Source organism: Arvicola amphibius, chromosome 3 (genome assembly GCF_903992535.2).
Source record: "Arvicola amphibius chromosome 3, mArvAmp1.2, whole genome shotgun sequence".
NCBI classification, from domain to species: Eukaryota; Metazoa; Chordata; class Mammalia; order Rodentia; family Cricetidae; genus Arvicola; species Arvicola amphibius.
The window spans coordinates 33,630,089-33,645,639 of record NC_052049.1 but is presented as its reverse complement, the minus strand read 5'-3'; positions in this window follow the sequence as shown (position 1 = coordinate 33,645,639).

Genomic DNA, 15,551 nt, shown 5'->3' with positions numbered 1-15,551 from the left:
TAGTCGTACTGATGAATATCTTGCATATCACCATAGAACCTTCATCTGGCGATGGATGGAGATAGAGACAGAGCCACACATTGGAGCACCTGACTGAGCTCCCAAGGTCCAAATGAGAAGCAGAAGGAGGCAGAACATGAGCAAGGAAGTCAGGACCGCGAGGGGTGCACCCACTGAGATAGTGGAGCTGATCTAATCAGAGCTCACCAAGGCCAGCTGGACTGGGACTGAAAAAGCACGGGATAAAACCGGACTCCCTGAACATGGCGGACAATGAGGGCTGCTGAGAAGCCAAGGACAATGGCACTGGATTTTGATCCTACTACACATACTAGCTTTTTGGGGGCCTAGCCTGTTTGGATGCTCACCTTCCTAGACCTGGATGGAGGGGGGAGGAACTTGGACTTCCCACAGGTCAGGGAACACTTACTGCTCTTAGGACAGGAGAGGGAGGGAGAGTGGAGGGGGAAGGGGTAGGTAAATGGGAGGCGGGGAGGAAGCGGAAATTTTTAATTAAAAAAAAATCTTTCCAAAGAATGACTTTCTGGTGTATATCCCATTCCCCCTGGTTAATCCACTGTGTAGCTTCTGCCTGTCTGTAAGAGCCAATGGACTTCACAAAATAACCAATAAGTATTGATTAATGCTCAGACACTTACACTTAAAACTCATAATAAATACTTTCCAAAAAGTATTTTCCCCAAATACTTAGTTTTCAAAATATAACCAGTCTACTTATGTATATGTGCATACTTGAGTTTATGTGTGTACTTCTGCATGTAAATATGGACACGTGTAAAACAATGCATTTTACAAAAATTGTGAATATCTTATTATAACTTAAGGTATTCTAATAATATGATCAAGGTGGTAAGTAGTGAGACCCTTTCATTTCTTTGCTGGGTGCTAACTTGTACTTCCAATTTAAGTATGTGTGTATCCTCCTGGAGTTGAAACCTCAGTGGTGATAAGATCACTAACAGTAGCGTTGCTGTGTGCAGTTATGATTTTTTTATTGATCTTCCTGTCAAATCAATGAAAATGTAGAGATTGAAAAGTCAGCTATTGCTGGAGGATTGCATTAGAATCTGTCCTCATTTTTTGAATACCATAAACTTCTGAACTACCACAAACTAAAATAGATTCCTGTCAAATGCATACACACACACACACACACACACACACACACAGTACTTCCCTTTGTTTATTCTGACTAGTAAGAAGACAGGCCATTGAATAAACCCAAGTCTAGCAAACATAAATGCCCAGTCTTAAAAGGTAATTATTCTATGAGACTCCTGGGCAGGAGCCATTAAACTCTATACTTTGCCATTTTAAATGAAACCTGATCTGATCAGATCCCATTTGGTGTTTAGAAATGAGTAGGGAGTTGAGGACCAAAATGATTAAGAATTTGTGAGGTTGAGTGTATGGAGTGAGGCCAGAGAGTTGGTTTGGTGGTTTGAACAAGAATGGCCTCCATGGGGTCATGTTTTTGAATACTTGGTCTCCAGTCGGTGGAACTGTTTTGGAAGGAATGGAAGGTGTCACCTTACTGGATGAAGTGTGTCATTGGTGGGGTTTCTAAAGCCCGTTCCAGTGTCCTTCCCTGTTAGCTTTCTCTGCAGTGTGATTGGGGATCAAGTTGAAAGTTCTCAGCTACTGCTCAAGCAATTATGCCTGCTTGCCTGCTGCCATGTTCCCCATAATGACTGCCATGAGCTCTCACCTTCTGAAACTGCCCCCACCCCTTTTCTTCTTTAACTTGCTTTGGCCATGATAACCTTTCACAACAATTAAAAAAAGTAACAAAAACAGTTGGTACTACTGGTGCATAGTCTTAAAAAACAAACACATGGGCTGGAGAGATGCCTCAGAGATTAAGAGCACTGACTGCTCTTCCAGAGTCCTGAGTTCAATTCCCAGCAACCACACAGTAGCTCACAACCATCTGTAATGAGATCTGGTGCCCTCTTCTGGCATGGAGATGTACCTGCACAAGGAACATTGCATACATAATAATAATTAAAAAAACCAACCGAACAAACACACATAGTTTACCTTCAAGTTTGTGTTGGACTTAGTCTAATCCACTAGTATTATTTAGTAGAAACTCATATTTCTACTAAATCTATTTATTTGGTATATTTTTATTTATTGTATACTAAATATATCCATTTGTTTGTATAGTAAGTAAATAAGTTTAGTTTATAAATGTAAAATGAATAAGTTTATATAAGATAAATATTTAGTATAACACACTTAGTATACATTGACTAAAGTTGTGGAGTTAGGGTGCGTGGACTCAAGCTCTGGAACCACAGTCCTGTAGCCGTGAAAAAGGGCCTGGGTTTGCTAATGAAGGGAATCACTCCTCTCCCTGAAGACTGGTGGGAGGATTAAAGGAGGCAACATAACGCATTCTGTGTAAAGCTTGAATCGCATTAAGTGCTCACGAGCTACAAAATATCCTCCTCTCCCACAGTAGAATTGTTATTAGGTCCATGGTGGAAAGCTAGGCAGCTCCTGTGTGTGATGGGCCCTGAAGAGAAACATTGCCATGTGATGGCCACCAGAAGGGAAACTCTAGCACTTTAACTGAAAACAGTCTTCATCAACTCCTATTATTTCTTAAATTACCTTTGGCAGATTTCCTGGAAATAATTGAGTTATCCAGAGGATATGCCTACGAAATGGATGTATATTAAGATACCAAACCATGATAACATAGGCCCGAATTTGCTTTTCCAATTAGCTAGGTGTCAAATAGATTTTTATTTTTTTCAACAAAAAATAGCAAGTGTCACCAGGATTTGGGAATTAAGAGGGTTCAAACAATAGAAGCCTAATGCCACGGGGTAAGAGTTCTCCCACCTGGAAGGTGTTGCAAGTTTTGCTCAATAATAAATAATAAGTTTGTTCCATATTTAAAAAATTCTAAAAAAAAATTTAAATGATGTTTTTTAAAAGAAAAGTTCATGCAGAGCTTTCAAATTTTTTTTCCTTCGCCCTCTTTTTTTTTTTCTTTAAAATAATCCCGTGAAAATTCTGTACATAATTTCTGGTCCTCTTTCACCTCCTACTATTCTCTCATTCCCTTTCCACTCCCGCTGAAATGATTTAACCTACCAAGTCCTCTCTATCCACTGTTAAGTTTTTGCATGTGTGACACAGTGAGTTTAATTATGGTAGCTACGTGAACGTGTGTTGTATTGGGGGGGGGGTTGTTATTCTTTTGGTCCCCGCCCCTTTCCACGTCCACTCCCAGCGACCTCTGGTCTCTCAGAGTCATCCTGTATCTTTTCTCTTCCCTCTCTCTCTTCTCACTGTCCCTGTGTGTGTGCACACGCACCTGTCTCTCCCCCTCCTCTCTCTCTCTCTCTCTCTCTCTCTCTCTCTCTCTCTCTCTCTCTCTCTCTCTCTCTCTCTCTCTCTCTCTCTCTCTCTCCTTTAATAAAGCGTTATGTCTATTTTTTGGGTCTGTGCAGTTAATCCGCCGCCACACCGCCTGTTCACCCGCCGCCCTGGTCACACGTGTTTCGCGAGTCTCCGCGCAGATACGCACAGCTGACCAGCTACTATCTTTTTAAGAACAAAAGGGGTATTTACTGGAAAAATGGCAATGTATCAATGGCTGGACAAAAACTCCACCACTTCCCCCAGTACTGCCAATTTTTTTAAGGTTCCGTCAAAATGCACCTCCACCTCACTCACTGCTTGCTCTGAGGCTTTAGTGATAGAATTGTCTAGATCTGCATTTCTTTTTACAATGATTCCATAACGTTTTAGATTTTATCATTTCGGTCTGTAGCCAACCAGGGAAGTGTTTCCAGGGCAGGCGCAGTGATGCCAGCTTACAGGGACAAATCACACAGTTACAGAGCGTAGCCTGCTCTGTTTTTAAGTTCTGCTATGGACTGGTCTCTAGCGCTGTTTTCTTCTGAGGTGAAATGGGCAGCCCAGTTGTTAGGCGGCTGCAAATCTGCTGCCCATTAACTTCATTCACTTGTAACGGGAAACAGAAAGTAAATGGCTGGCTCTCTATTCTCCCATTGGCTTGCTTCGTTTCCAGCCTATTAAGCTCCACAGCCCAGATTCATTAATGCTGTTGCACCTTGAAAATTCATGAGTGTTCCCTCTGTGACCAAAGCAAGTAAGTCCAAGCGATGAGGAGTCACCTCTAGACAACCGTTTGTTTTCTGTTATTGAGGCACATTCTTGCGAGAGTGTTTTTTCACTTAAATAGGTGTTCCGCCTGCCCTATTTCCTGAACGTATCAGAGCCAGAAACCGTGTCCAAAGGCATTTGGGCAACCAGGACAAAAGGAAAAAAACTAATCCTTGACGTTAGAATCCTGGTGAGGTTAGCTGAGCTCTGAACACTGTCTGAAACGTCCCTTGACGTATTGCCAGGCTTCAACAGGAGTGACACACCAGGCTGCAACAGAGAGGATGTGTCAGGGTGGTACCCTGGCAGGAATATTCCATTCGTGGCACTCTCTGACTCAGAAGAAAAAGTGATGATAGCCAGAAACAGTTCAGCTGCCCTGATGGGTCCCTTAATTTGAAATACCAGTCTGTGCTATTTTATTACGTGATGCATTCGGACTCTTCTAGGGTTGTTTTTACCAGGTTCCCCTTTGCCAGCTTCTTAAAAGTTAAATAATGTAAGAGTTTTGTTTATTTGTTTGTTTGCTAAAATACTATGATAATAGGAAAGTAAAAGCATCAGTATTTCTTATAGCAGGATGGGGTCATTGAACACATTTGTAGGGAAATAACTTTTGTCTCTAATTTAAAAAAGAAACATATCAAGGGACGAAAAGCTTATTGTTTGTTCCTGAGATAACAATGAAATAACTTGTTTTACAAGTCATGATATGCTGTACCATTCTAAAGGCTGTACCATTCATCAAGTTCCCTTTACATATTGGTTTTCCTCTTTCGAATCCATCCCTGAAGGACTCAGAGGTGCTGAAGTGTTAGGCCCATCACGTAAACTCAGAAGCTATCTAGAAATACATGCATGGAATGGGCTTTCTAACTGTGTCAGACCTGAGAATAGACGACAAATAAAAACAGGAAAAATGAGATGTGATCCTTTAAGATAAGAAACACGGAAGTTTAGAATTGGGGGAAACAGAAGGGTGGGACTCTTACAGAAGGACACAAAGAGCGTCTGGCACTTTAGAGAAGGCCCCCAAGCCTCCTCACTATCTCGTCTTTCAGGCCTGCCAAGTGAGCCCCATATGAATGATGCTGCCGAGCCTGCTGTCAGCTGAAGATGTAGCCCAGCACCCTTGGCACACAGTTGCATTGCTGTGCTTTCCGGGCCAAGCCTGGTGAAGCTCTTCCCTGAGCAGTTGTTCTTGATCAGGGCATCCCCTCAGTAGCGTTCTCAGTTCGAGTTCTCTTCTAGCGGCTGGATTTTCACAGGATGGAGACTTCAGTTGCTGAAGTCTTGCCTTCCAGACAACTTTCCCCCTATTGTCTCTGCCCAGTGACTCATTTTTCTTCAGTGGCACTAATCTACAGTGACAGATACTTTGTCATCTAAACCTTCATTGCCCCAAACTTCAAAACATATGCCTTTCCTTGCCAAACTTCACATTTTCTAATATTTCTTTGCTCTGTCACACTAAAGACCTGGGGTAATAGCGATGAACAGTAACTATGACACAGCCTGTATGTCATCCTGTCTTGAAATGTCCTCTGTCAAATTAATTCATGCACAATTTAAAAATCATTCTCACTCAAGTTTTTAGAACACAGGTAGATGCAGTCTTTGTCACAATATCGTTCAAATCAACCCTAGCCTAGTTCTTGGGAGAATATTCACCTCCCTCCCTCCCTAATGGATCAGGTTGCTACTGTCCACATTGCTCTTGACATAACTCTTGTCATCCAAGAGCCAGCTTGTGAGGCTCTCTTGATGGCATTCCTGGACTTTTTCAGCCCAAAGTTTCAAACTCTTCCATAGTCTTCAGAAAGTCAGTTCCAAAGGCTTAAGAACCATCCAGCCTTATCCCATTAACGACCCCCATCTCACAAGACCGATTTCCTGTATTTAACTTTTTCATTCTTATGACAAAATTCCTAACAAGAAGCCTCTTGAAGGAGGACAGGCTTGATTGCAGTTAGAGGGGATAAGGTCCGTCCTGGTAGGGACAAGATGGTATCAGGAGTGGGAGGACCATTTGGCCACACTGTATCCTTTGTAGAGGAGCAGAGAGCTAGCAATGATAGTACTCAGCTCACCTTCGCCCTTTCGTGTAGTCAGGGACACATGCCCAGGGAGTATCACCACTCAGGGCCAGTCTAACTCATGAAATCTGTCCAGACGTGTATGTTTGACTTCAAGATGATGCTGACAAGTTGCCAGTGAACCTTAGCCACCACAGGCTCCCATCTTAAAATGCATGCTACCCACCATGACCAAAGAAGCCTCTCTCTAGAGCAAATAGAAACTATCACAGAAAAACAGAACTGGCGCAAGGCAGAGATCAACCAATCATTGGGATGCCAGTCACAGAGGCTGTATCTATATCATAGCTCAGGGAACAGCGCAGAAAGATGGGGAAAAAATTGCAAGAGCCAGAATACCAGGAAGTCTGTTGTAAGTCCTAAAAATGGCTGTATAAACAAGACTACAACAGTGGCAATATCAAAGAATCCTCTTCAACCTGCTATTCTTGGGTCTACTCTTGCTATGTGAATAAACACTAAAACATCAATGGTATCAGAATTCGGTATAGCCAGCTTTTGTGTTGGCTCAGCTGTGACTTTAGTAATACATAGGACTACCAATGGTTATAGCCCAAAGTTTAATAATGTAGGCTGCCTGAAATGACCTAAAAATCTTAATATGTAAATGTGTGTTGGTAGAATCAAGAGGAAAATAATTATTTTCTTCCACACATGTATGTTTCTATATTATTAACTTTATTGAGGTCTCCACCTCAAGTTGCAACTGAGCAGAAGTAGCCATCATATATTTACCCAAAGCCAAACTGTACTCACTAGCCTGGAACTGATTCTTTTGGTATCTTGCAAAAGTGAGCATTTAAGTGCTAAGAAAGAAAGCCCGAAAAACTAGAAGCAATGTGTGTCCGGCACTTGGCTGCATCATGATGCTACTGGAATCTTAGAGTGAAAGCACTGTGACCTCCTGTCCAACACGTCAATCAAAGAAATGTACAGAATGAGATTTTAATCAGCATGGCTACAGGGATGAAGAGATTTCCATTATCCAGACCTGACTTGAAGACTTTGAGAATTTTTAGAAGAAAGCAAAGACAAAAGATGAAGAGTTGGAGAGTTGTGTTTAATTGGGGCATTTGCACATCTCACACTGGAGGCAATCTCCAGCAAGCTAGACCTGGCTGATCATTATCTCAAGATGGGCTCTGCTAAATTCCAGCGAGATCCTCACTGTGTTAGGGTCCCTTTAGTCCCCTCCCAGGGTAACTGATCTGCTTTGCAAGATCCCATCATCGGGCTCTTTATGTTCAGTCTCTTGTCATAAACATGTTTATCAACCTGACCTACCCTTCCTAGTGTACAAACCGAGGATCTGACCAATCCAAGGTATGGTTGAAGGGAAGGATTTTATTGTATATATGAAAGAGAGTACAGTCAGAGGAATCTGAACTGGAAGAATCCAGAGCAGGGAGAGAAAGTAGTAAATTGAACATGACTACCAGTCTGGCAGGGGCTCTGAGGGGGTTGGGGAAAAAAGAGAGGAAGAGAAAGAGACGACCTAGAGAGAGGGGAACAAAAGAAGAAGACAAAAGAAAGGACAGTAAGAGAGGAAGACAAACAGAGAGAGAGCAAAGAAAGCACAAGCAGGTGGCCAAAATGGCAAGGTTATAAAGGAAAGAGGAGCTAGAGGAGGGAAGTGCAGGAGCTGTAGAAATTTAGAGTTCGGGGTTGGGTGGGGAGGGGTGGGGAGGTGGCCTTGTGAGAAGAGCCACAGGTACTGAAGGAGGCTGGAGGCCAGCTTGCACTTTGGTATGCTAGCAGGCCTCAGCACCTGACACCTAGAACTCAAGTTAATTACAGAAAGAGTTGACTCAGAGAGGGATGGGAAAGTAAAAGAAACACAAGGGAGTTCGCCAAACCAATGTCTAAGCCCTCACTCAAGAAGTGGATATTCAGGCTAATCATTCATAAAACCTTTTAACTCGTTTTCGTCATCCTCTCCTCAATCTAAGTTGCAGCCTTACCAGGCTCGCCCTGGTCCTTGTGATCATTCTTTAAGTAATTCAGGTGGAAATCACAAAGTGTAGTATCAAACATAGGTAAGATTTATTGCAAGGTAACATGAAGCACTCCAAAAAGCTGATCTGTATGTTTAGATAGACGTATTATTGGCAACTGTACTTTCAGTGTTTCTGATACTCCTGCCTCTGCCTCCTGAGGGCTGGGAACAGCAGTTGTATACTGCCACACCCAGAAGCTTTGTACTGTTTTCTATAAAATCCCTAGAACAGAGAGATAGCTTCCTGAAGGCTGCTTTCCTGCCCAGGTGATTGACAGACCCATTTGTATTAACTCTTCAGGGAGGGGACAATGGCATGGCTTTGTTTTTTATCTGAAAGGCTCTGGCTAGATAGTAATCTCACAATCTTCCTGGCCATTCAGTAAGGTATGTCTCCACCCTAGGCCTGAGATACATTCTCTTGGCCAACAATTGGGAAACCTTGCCTATTTTGCTTGCTAGATAGATTGGACCTATGAGAAACAAAACAAAAAACTTTAAAGTAGGTTTCACAGAAAACACACACACACACACACACACACACACACACGGAAATGAAACTACTTACAAAGAAGTCTTATTTATTTATTTATTTTGAAACAAATCTCACAATGTAGCCCTGGAATTCTCTATGTAGATTGAGCTAGCCTCCAACTCACAGAGATTCACCTGCCTCTATCACCCTCAGGCTAAGGTTAAAGATATATCACATACACACACACACACACACACACACACACACACACAAAGCATTTTTGAGTTTTAAAATACTAGAAAAATACAATGAATAAAGTAAACATAGGCAAATGATGTCTTACCAAATATCGAAAATAATAAGAGAGATATAGTAATAGAAATTAAGAAGTTGAAGAGTTGGGGGTAGAGAGATGGCTCAGTGGCTGATAATTCTGTTCTCAGCACTCTTGTCAGACAGCTCCCAGCCTTCTATAGCTCTAGCTCTGTGGGGTCTGACACCTCGGGCTCAGCAGACAACTGTACGTGTGTACAGATACCCATACCTACACATCATTAAAGAAAAATGTTGATAAACCTTCAATAGGTTATTAGGTGAAGGTACAATATCTAAAAACAGAAAAAGTACAAGAGGAGTGAACAGATTTGAATTGACAGAAGAACAATGAATCATTTGCAAATAAATCAACTGAGATAATCCAGTGTGTGGAAGACAGGAGAGTAGAAAATGAATGAATGAATGAATTAAAGAAAGAAGGAATGAAGGAAGAAGAGGTGACAGCATTAGTATAGTCATAATGAGAATAGAAGAAGAGAGGAAAGCAGAACAAGGAAAGTATACTTAGAAATGAGAACTTTCTAAATAGGATGAAAAGTATTAAAAAGTCACATTTTAAACTCCAACCAAAGAGGTCTACATCTTGACTCACAGTCAACTGTCAAAAGTCACAGAAAAAGGAGCATAATGAGGTAGCAAATAGATTCCTTCTGTGTTTGAAGTTTCTAAGAATGACACATGATTTCTCATGAGACATTGTGACGGTCAGAATAGAATAGAATATTCAAACTACTTAAAGAAAAAAAAACTTTTAACCAAATGCAACCAAAGCGTCCAGGGCTGGGGATGAGCAATTCAAATGTTCTTAGGTCTGTAGATTCTGGGGAAACTTATTGCTTGTAGTGCTATTCTAGAAAGAATGCTAAAGAAACCCTCTGTCCTGAAAAGACACTGGGCAGCAACTCACATTCACATGAATAAAGAATGTCACTAAAGACAACTACATGCATAACTGTAAAAGACAGCAAACCTATTTCTGTGTCCAAATTGTCTTAGAATTTCTATTACAGTGGAGAGACGCCATGACCATTGCAACTCTTGTAAGAAAACATTCCATTGTGGCTGGCTTACAGTTCAGGGATTTATTCCATTATTGTCGTGGCAGGAAGTATGGTGGCAAGCAGGCAGGCATGATCCTAGACAAGGAGCTGATTGTCCTAAATCCAGATCTGCAGGCAGCAGGAAGAGAGCGAGACATTGGGCCTTGCTTGAGCATCTGAAATCTCAAAGCCCATTCCCAGTGCCACATTTCCTCCAACAAAGCCACACCTACCCCAACAAGGCCACATTTCCTAATAGTTTTATTCCCTAGGGGCCTATGGAGGCCATTTTTATTCAGATCATCACACAAGTCTTACCATATCCAAAAAACAACTGAAGCCACAGAGCGGAGGCACACATTTGTAATCCCAGCACTCGTGAAACTCAGAAGAACAACTGCATGACGGAGACCAGAATGTTCTCCGTAGCAAGTCCTGAAGTATTTACTGAGGCCTTGTCTCAAAACAAACAAAACAAAGACCAAAAAGATAAAAATCAATTATATAGGACAATAACGATAAAGCTATCAATGGGTGTCACTTAATACAATTTATATGGCTATAATGGCATGGAAGGGAATGGGAAACACAGTGTCAGAAGATGGAAATGAGTTTTCGTTTGAACAAAGATATTAGGTATTACTAAAATCAGCCAACTACATAATTTTAAATTAAAATGCTAAACATAGTTATCAGGACAAATATGAAGAAATAAATTTAAAGTGTGTGAAAGACTCCATAAAGGAAATATTATAGTATATTGTAAACTATCTACTTAATAGAACATGAGGAGATGATTAGGAATAGGGGAACTTTTCTTAAACCATCCACAAATGTTAACCCAGATGAATCATAAAAATAAATATAAAAACAACACTATAAGGTACTAGAAACATAGCAGTAAATCTTCACAGCTTTGGGTTAGTCAATGGTTTCTTGGATTTAATGCCAATAACACAAGATAAAAGAACAATATAAGACACTTTAATACAACTTGAAAAGTATACTTCGAAACTCATAATCAAAGTGTAAGAAAAACAAGCAAGTAAATGCATTCTACACTGCTGTAGAAAATGTTTGCCAGTCATTATAGGTGTCTAGGACTAATGTATAAGTCATAGTTCATAATTAACTTCAAATTTATTCCATCACATTTTTAAATTTTTGTTTCACAGGTTCCTCATTTGGAACAAATGTTTCTTATTTAGTTTTAAGAAACCAAGTGACATATAGTTAATAAATGGAATTATGATTAGAACTTGATTTTGGAGTTTTTATATTTTGCTTTTCAGTCTATGAACTCACAAGCTGAGAACACGTTTAAGAGAAATTTCATGCAGAATTTGCATTACGTGGAGCTGGTATTTTAACTCTCTGTTTGGAGTAAATACACACAAAATATTTGAATAAATCGCTAGGACGCATCTGTTTCCTGTCCATTGTGTACAGCGTGTTCGACGCTTTGGGAATGAAAAGTGGCCGTTGAAAGCCTCAAGAAATGACAATAGCAGTCGTGGTGATGTTTTGCATTGCTCATTGGTAATGTGGGAACTGATGATCTCAAAAGCCCCATAAGAAATCAAGCCAGCTGTGGAATATATTTGTTTAGAAAATAAACTTTGAAATGATAGGCCTTCCAGTAGCACTAAGTAGGAAACTGAGGAAAGAATTCTGTGATTTTTCTGTTTTCATTATTGATGCTCCTTTTAGGGAGTGCAATTGAAGTTACCTGAACACAAGTCTAAGCAGGTGGACAAGTTTTCAAATTGTGGTATATTATAGGCAGGTTACAACTTTTGATCTGGAAGAAAGTTCATTAATTGGTGTAAATTAGTCAAAATAAAGCTCCCCTGTTCTTTTTCTACTTTCATTTGTTTGTTTTATTTTCTTCTGCATTTTTTTCATATCTCAGGCTGAGAGCTTGTTCTAGGTTAGAATCCCACCTATTTTTTTAAAAAGCATTATTTATTTTTTATTTAACATGAATATTTGTTTGTGTCTGGTACCCGGAGAGCTCAGAAGAGACCTCCAGATCACCTGAACTGCAGTTACAGAAAGGATGTGAGGAGGTACAGACAACGGGGAGTTTGCATATTCTACAAAACAGATACTGATGGAGGTAGGTGAGAGAGGGGAGCAATTGGCTAGGCCCGTTGGGTCAAAATCTGCTTCCTCAGGAGCCCTGACACAGGATTCTTTTGTCGGTTCCTAGTTTCATAAATAAACTTACTTAATAAATGAACCAGAAGGAAACTCAAGGACCATCTTGTAGGAGAAAATACCACAGGATAGACAAACTGGAGCCCTAGACTGCTGCTGGGGGCGGGGGAGGGACGAAAGAAGTGAAAGGGAAGTCCTCTATCCTTTCCGAGTTTGAGGTTGACAGGCAGACAGGCTTAGGCTTAGCAGGGGGCGTCTATCTGTGAGCAGTTGCATGGGGTGGGATGGATGTAGGGTCTCTTTAGAAACAGAGTGAGGATGCTCGGGGTGTCAGGGGAAGTAGGCTTAGGAGTTTGCTCTGTGTCTGGAAAGGGAAAATGAAAAGGGTGGGCGCAACTGATTTCACAGCGAGAGTCTGTCTTCGGGGGTCGCCATGTTTCTTTCTCACTTCTGACTTCCGGCTGGACTCTTGAGGCTGGGAAGCAAGGCATCCCCCTCATCACAGGGACTTTTTGTCCTTGTTTAGGCAAAGGAAGTAACTCTTCTCTTTATCAAAGTGTATTCTCAACCACTGACCAAACCATTAATCATGTTCTTTGTGGTACCCGAGTGTCTCAAAGAGGTCTGCACACATGGGTGGCATTTACTGTCTGCATCATTTCAATAGGGTACGATATGAATCATGCTATTCTTGCTCGAGGAAGCTGACATCAATGAGTATCACATCTCAAATGGTGCTTGGGAAGAAGGCGGCTGCTGATAGTCCTTCTCCTGTGACTATTTCCCCCTTGCTATTTCCCCCACCCCAAGGAATATGGGTCCTTATCTTAGAAGGGCAGATGGGCAATGGGTTCCTCTTCTGTATTTATTCATTGCCTAGTAGTGGCAATCAACCTTACCTCCAGATGCCTCAGATCCAACATTCCTTGTTAATCGAGGAGAGTGGGCACTGTAGTGGGGGAGTAAAGGGCAATCACTACCAGGTCCAGAAGGGTTCTGTTGTGCTTGTGGTAGACGCTGGAACCCCTGTTGTGCAGTCATGTGAGGGGAGATTGTTTGGACTCTGAGGCTTGGCTTTCAGGGTCACTAGTGAGGAGAAACAATAGCCCTCAGGCAGTTCACTGCACCAAATAGGAACCCCTTACACTTTACCTTCAGTATTTTAGAAAATAAAATCTGAACTTGGACAAGTGAAGTCAGCTAGTAATTTCCTAGCATTCGGCAACCAGGGAAGTGCTTAGCTAGACCAGTGAGGTTCTCTTTGAATGCGTTTTGGAAGAGCCACTGGGACTCTGGCTGTGGAGTTCTTGTGACTGTTGGTCCAGACTGTTCTGTTCATCATTTTCAGTTTCCTTTGACCTATTGGTCCATTTGAGTACATTGTCCAATAGCTGGCATAGTATTCCTTTTGCAATCTGGTCTAGCTCTCTTTTGTTGTTGTTGTTTTACATTATTATCTGTGGCTTAAGTCTTTGCACAGACCTAACTGATGAGTGCTTATGACCGCGTAGATAGCTACAAATTCAGTTCTTCTTTATAAATGTTAAAGTCAGCTGAGATGCCTCACGAGTCCTTTAGGGGCTTCTTACCAAGGAGCGGCTGCATCCTTCAGATTTTTTCTGACCAGCATCATTTACTGCGATGGGTCAGAGTCTATTTGATCATGTGGCTTTTCTTGGAAGTACTGAGGACATTTTCCTCTGTAATGATGTCACTGGCATCTCATGGTATCTCTCTTGGCGCCTTGCAACCCTTGTTATCTCTGCTGAAGGAATTCAGCTGAAATACAGTCTAGTAATAGAAAACAGGAAGAGTTCATTACAGAATAAAGTAAGACACCTTCAAAGGGCGAGAATAGACAATGACCAGCCAGACTTTTGTGCTGGTTTACATTTCAGACAGGACTTCATTAAACTCTCTAGAACAGACAGTTTCCCCAAGGAGAATTTTCCTTTCTAGGTGAGTGGCAGGCCCGTGTGGAATGACTATTGCAGGAGCTATGTTAAACTAGATAGGCATACGATTTAGGGTGCCTGTAACCAGATTTAGATAGCTATCAGTTAACAGGCTTCTGCGAAGTTCAGGATGTCTTCTTTCCTACGAGGACCCTCAGAGACAGGACTCATGTCCCATTCCTGTAAGCAGTCATTAGTGTATTTTAGTTTCAGTCCCTGGTTTTATAAGCTACATTGGAGAGGTCCAGCCCGACTGTCCTTCAGTTCTGCTAATGCCCAACTTGTTACCTAATAACAGCAGTGTGAGCTGAAGCCCCAGGTGAGCATTCCTCTTCATCTGGAGCCATCTTTCTAGGAACAAGCAGCCCATGGCATTAGAATGGGTTGAAAGCCTACAGTAACAGCAATTCAGCAAGGGCACAAGAAATACTTGTCTTCTGCCCTTTCTAGTCTCCATGATCCTACCAGTGGCTCTTATTGTCTGTCTTCGCTTTGTAGAGGTCAAAGGGGCCTTGATAATTCCATCCATAGGACCCAGTTTCCCCATAACACACAACAGGCAGCATGTGGAGGACATGCAGTTCCTCTCATTGGGGCTTCGTTTTTCTGCTGCAGTTTTGATATTTGTTTACATATGTAAGGATTCCTTCCTACAAGACTGGGACAACTACCCATGGGGCCATGTGATTAAAGTGGGCAAGGCTTCCTATTGGCCCTGTTTTTTGTCTATGCCTTAGAATATTGGCAGTGGTGCTTGTAATGATGAGTGCTTCCTCACAGTCTCCTTTGAACTTCAGGTCTTTGTGATGCAGAGTGCATTGAACAGGATGAGTCAGTCAGTCAGACCGAAGTCGTCTTAGAGTTAGGTAGGTAGACTTCCTGAAGACTCTCTACCGAATTTAGCAATGATTCACATCCCTGAAACCATGCAGTCCCCCAACATGACCCTTAACTCCAGTGAGCCACAGCCTTCTCACTGAACTTCAGTGAGGTCAGGATTCGGTTGCCCTGTTGGCCCACATCCTGAGATGGAAACAGCAGAGGGTTGGCCACACGTCTCATTCACCAGCTAGACAAGAATTAATTTGAGCATCTCATGTTTTCAAAACTCTGACAGTGTTTCAAGAAAAACGATTCTAGAAAATTGATATGTTTTAGAATCTAAATCAGTCTCTGATCTTGATAAAGATCTGATGAATTTACCCCATCTTCTCCACGGTGCCCCTAAGATGAGCTTTTTAAAGTTACATTTGTGTAAAGCTCTTTTCTCATGTTAAGAACATCTTGTCAAAAGGCACTGAATTCGTCTCTAAAAGCAAATTTATT